Here is a 5470-nt window from a genome sequence, read left to right as displayed (position 1 = left end):
CCTGGCCAACATGGTGAAACCCCATCTTTAAAAAAAATAAGTAAGTAAATAAATAAATAAATAAATAAACCTAGGACGCGAAGGTTGCAGTGAGCTGAGATTGCACCACTGCACTCCAGCCTGGGTGACAAGAGCAAGACTTCATCTCAAAAAAAAAAAAGAAAAAAAATGTGCAGTCATATATCCATGAGCACAGGTCAGGGGTGAGATGGGGCTGGGAAGCGATATTTTCAAGGCCCACCCTTTGGCCACCTCCTTTGAATGCTTCACCATCTTGATCTCCAAGGCTCTCTTCCATGCAGAGCTACTCAAAGCGTGGTCCACTGCCCTTCTGCAAACTGCTTGTTCCGGGTCCAGGATGAGATTACGTTCAGGAATTGACAGGAAGCATTTAGACGATATACTTTTCTAGCAAGTTGACAGAGCAATTTTATGTCAGCTCAATCTAGTATTAAACAACTTGGCTTTGTATTGTGTGGGTCTCTTTTTCCTTTCATTTTTCCAGCAATTCTTTTGTATTCTGTTTTACAAAAGAAGCAGCCTGTAATTGATTAGAAATTAGAAAGAAAAAAATTTGCCCTTGGCCACAGACAGCTGAAGAAGCTCTTCTCCAGATGTCTTTTCATTTTGGTCTCAGCAACCTTCATGTCAACACATTACATTACAATGTGCAGGGACTCAGGGGGGATGCAAAAGGACCCCATCACCCAGACCCCAGCAGTACCCCCTGGCCCTGGACAACTCTCCATCTTTGCAGCCAGCTCGGAACTGTCTTTCTCCACAAGTCCTCCCTGTCACTCAGTTCACAGCCCCACCTCCTCCCCTGGAGCCCACGGGACTTGCTGTCTGCACCACTTATTTGGGAATTTGCCTAATTTTTAAAAATAATAACCATTGATTACAAGTCTTTGTGCTATGAAATTAAGCATAAACTGCCTCAAGCTTGTCCCCGTTTTGTTCCTCTTGCAGTTATTTTTCTGCCCCTTGTCTTTGTGTGTGGATTCCTCCCCTGCTGGTTCCAAGGCTCCTTGGGCACCGTGCCCTGTCCACACTTCTCAGCACCCCAGTAGTAGAGGCAGAACAAATAGATCCAGCACCAGGGCTGACGAGGGGGAGGGTGGCAGATAGGGAGAGGGAGGAACAAAGAAACTCCTCTCTCCTTTTTCCGTTATTTCTAAGCACCAGGGCTTTTTGCTTTTTGTTTTTTTGTTTGTTTTGTTTTTTTAGGGATGGGGTCTCACTATGTTGCCCAGGCTGGAGTGCAGTGGCTATTCCACTACTGATCAGCATAGAAGTTTAGACCTGCTCTGTTTCCAACCTGGGCTGGTTCACCCCTCCTTAGGCAACCTGGTGGTCCCCCGCTCCCGGGAGTTCACCATATTGATGCCGAACTTAGTGCGGACACCTGATGGGCATAGCACACTACAGCCCAGAACTCCTGGACTCAAGCAATCCTCCAGCCTCAGCCTCCCGAGTAGCTGGGACTATAGGCATGTACCACCTCGCCCAGCTTTTTTTTTTTTTTTTTTTTGAGGTGGAGTTTTGCTCTTGTTGCCCAGGCTGGTGTGCAGTGACATGATCTTGGTTCACCACAACCTCCAGCTCCAGGATTCAAGCGATTCTCCCGCCTCAGCCTCCCGAGTAGCTGGGTTTACAGGTGCATACCACCATGGCCAGCTGATTTTGCATTTTTAGGAGAGACAGGGCTTCTCCATGCTGGTCAAGCTGGTCTCAAACACCTGACCTCAGGTGATCCACCTGCCTCAGCCTCCCAAAGTGCTGGGATTACAGGCATGAGCCACCATGCCCAGCCTGCTTTTTGTTTTAAAATATATTGTTGGATTTTTTTTTTTTTTAGTCATGCATGCAAACAGTTTAAAAAAAAAATCAAAACCTACAGAAACAGGCCGGGCACGGTGGCTCACACCTGTAATCTCAGCACTTTGGGAAGCCGAAGGCATGCGGGTCACAAGGTCAGGAGTTCGAAACTGGCCTGGCCAACATGGTAAAACCCCATCTCTACTAAAAATACAAAACAAAATTAGCCAGGCATGGTGGCACATGCTTATAATCCCAGCTACTCAGGAGGCTGAGGCAGGAGAATCACTTGAACCCGGGAGCTGGAGGTTGCAGTGAGCCAAGATCACGCCACCCCACTCCAGCCTGGGTGACAGAGCAAGACTCTGTCTGGGGCAGGGCAGGGGGCAGGGAACCTACAGGAACAGACAATAGGAAGGAAGCCTACAGACCACCCAGCCCAGGATCGTTCCGCAGAGACAGCCTCTCCTGCCGTCCCTGCAGAGCTGTTCCTGCAGACACAGGCACTTTGCCGTGGATTGACCCCGTCGTACTAAGGCAGGTGTAAACACACCACGTGCGCGTCTATACTTAGCTCCCTTTGTTTTAACAGTAGACTGTGCAGCCAGCTACCCTTACTCCTGTGCGCTGCAGCTCATGAGATCCTTCCTTTCTCAGAGATCTAGAGCTAGAGGGGTCCTCAGAAACCTGTTCTTCCAGGGATGCCCAAACGGGGCCTCAGGTGGGGGTGCCTGCCTGGCTGTGTCCAAGTCACCTGGGACCACGAGCCCACGCCCCCGGTGCAGAGATTTGTGGGGGGCACCTGTGATCATTCCTATGTTTCTTTAAAGCTTCCCAGCCTGGGAATTCTGCGAGTCTCCCACCCTGCCACATTTTGTCTACTCCCTTCTTGTGACAAATAAGGAAACTGAGGCTCAGAGAGGGGAAATGGTTTGACCTGGGTCACACAGGAAGTTAGTGGCAGGGAAAGGCCCAGAAAAGCCCCAAGTGACACTGACTCCCAGCGGGTGCAGTGCGTCTCCCACTGCACCAGGTCTTGGGGCCCGTATCAGTTTCCTGAGGATACCATAACTAACTGCCACAAAGGGTATGGCTTAAAGCAACAGATGTCTCTCCTCTCACAGTTCAGGAGGCCAGAAGTCTGAAATCAAGGTGCCGGCAGGGCCATGCTGCTCTAAGGGTCCCAGGAAAATCCTGCCTTGCCTCAACCGGCATCTGGTGGCTACAGGACGTCTGGCCCTGCTCACCCGCCTCTGCCTCTGGCGTCACATGGCCGCCTTCTCTGTGTCTCTCTCCTCTTCTTCTAACAACTCTCATCATTGGATTTAGAGCCATCCTAAATCTAAGATGCCTTTACCTCGAGATTCTTTTTTTTTTTTTTTTTGAGACGGAGTTTCGCTCTTGTTGCCCAGGCTGGAGTTCAATGTCATAATCTTGGCTCACTGCAACCTCTGACTCCCAGGTTCAAGCGATTCTCCCACCTTGGCCTCCTGAGTAGCTGAGATTACAGACATGTGTCACCACTCCGGGTTAAGTATGTATTTTTAGTAGAGAAAGGGTTTCTCCATGTTGATCAGGCTGGTCTCAAACTCTCAACCTCAGGTGATCCTCCTGCCTCAGCCTCCCAAAGTACTGGGATTACAGGCGTGAGCCACCACACCTGGCTGAGATTCTTAACTCATTACATCCGCAAAGACCCTGTTTCCAAAGAAGGCCACATTCTGAGGTTTCAAGTCGACATGAATTTGGGAGTCGGGGGGACCAAATTTATTTTACCTACCACAGAGCCCTTCCTTCATAAACAGTTCCCGGGGGCAGACTGGCTTGTTTCCAGGCTCCCAGACTCCAGCCTCTGAGATTCTTGGCAGCCTTAAACTTTGGAAGCCAGTGGACCCAGAAGGACAGCTTCAGGCTAGGAGTTACACATCCAAGTTGCTGGACATAGCAACCTGGGCCCTCTTTGCAGGCTGGTGTGCCCCTCCCCAGCTGCTGTGAGTGGGGTCTGCTCAGAGCTGAATGCTTCCACTGAGAACGGCCCTGGCCCCCTGGCTACCTGGCCAGGAATTCTGGGTGCTTCTAGACAAAGGCAATGATTGAATGATACTAGGGTACAAAATGCCCGTCTTGTTGTCTCAAGGTGGGACAAATTCTAGGATCCACTCTGCTCCAGAGCTTCCCATGAGATCAGGCTGAGGCTTCAAACCTACACGTTTGCCAAGCCACCTCCCTAGCTTTTCTTTATAAGCTTCACCTGAGAGCCCACCCTTGAAAAGTCACTTGCACAAGAAACCCCACCTCGAATCCTGCTTCTAGGTGACCTGACCTAAAAGAGTAGGGGAGTCGGGTCCCCTGAAACAGATAGAGGAACCAGAGATGAGCGTTCTCCTTCCTGAGTCAGCAACCCTCCCAGCCCTCCTCCTCATTCAGCCCGCAGTTGGCAAGTCTAAAAAGCAAGTGTTAATCTGGTGAGCACAACCCTCCTTGTAGTCTTCCAAGCTTCCCAGCCTGGGAAGCAACATAGGAAAAGTCCAAACCCACTTCCAAAGACAGCCCTTCAAGTATTTAAGGAGCACTGTCACGTTCCTTTTTACTAATATGGAGTGCGTTCGACCACATGAAGCAGAAACCATACAACTGTGGCTTTGTTTAAAGGCAGAGAATAACATTTCTCACCTTACAATAAGGCTGGGGCTGGCCAGGCTGGAGCTGGTGTGACAGCTCTATGAGGTCCTGAGTGTCTTCATTTCTTTTCCTCTTGCAGCTCTACCATCCTTTTTTTTAAGTTATTTTTTAAATTTTTATTTATTTCATTATTATTTATTTTTGAGACTGAGTCTTGCTCTATGGCCCAGGCTGGAGTGCAATGGCACAATCTCGGCTCATTGCAACTTCCGCCCTCTGGGTTCAAGCAATTCTCCAGCCTCAGCCTCCCAAGTAGCTAGGATTATAGAAATGCGCCACCACATCCAGCTAATTTTTGTATTTTTAGTAGAGACAGGGTTCCACCATGTTGGCCAGGCTGGTCTCAAACTCCTGACCTCAGGTGATCTGTCTGCCTCGGCCTCCCAAAGTGCTGGGATTACAGGTGTGAGCCACCAGGCCCGGCTCTATCAACCTTAATAGGTAACTTTCATCCTCATTGTTGCTTCGCAGTTACGAAGCAGGTGCTCCACCTTCAAACTGCAATCCACACCCCAAGCAGGAAGGAAAAAAAGGAAAGCAACAGGAAATAAAACATTCCCGGAAATACCCAGCAGACTTCTGCTTACATCATATAGACCAGAAGTGTGGCCCACGGTCTCCCCAAGTTGCAAAGGAGTATAGTGTATCTTTTGTTTGTTTAAATCTGAACACATCTCAAATAAAATGATGATGCTATTGGTAAACAAGAAAGGGAAAATGGCCGGGCACGGTGGCTCACGCCTGTAATCTCAGCACTTTGGGAGGCTGAGGTAGGCAGATCACGAGGCCAAGAGATGGATGGAGACCAGCCTGGCCAACACGGTGAAACCCTGTCTCTACTAAAAATACAAAAATTAGCTGGGCATAGTGGCGCGTGCCTGTAGTTCCAGCTACTCGGGAGGCTGAGGCAGGAGAACCCCTTGAACCCAGGAGGCACAGGTTGCAGTGAGCTGATATCATGCCACTGCAC

Source organism: Sapajus apella, unplaced genomic scaffold (genome assembly GCF_009761245.1).
Source record: "Sapajus apella isolate SASKATOON/1434 unplaced genomic scaffold, GSC_monkey_1.0 scaffold20, whole genome shotgun sequence".
NCBI classification, from domain to species: domain Eukaryota; kingdom Metazoa; phylum Chordata; class Mammalia; order Primates; family Cebidae; genus Sapajus; species Sapajus apella.
The sequence above is the reverse complement of the archived record's forward strand: the minus strand, read 5'-3'. Positions refer to the sequence as shown.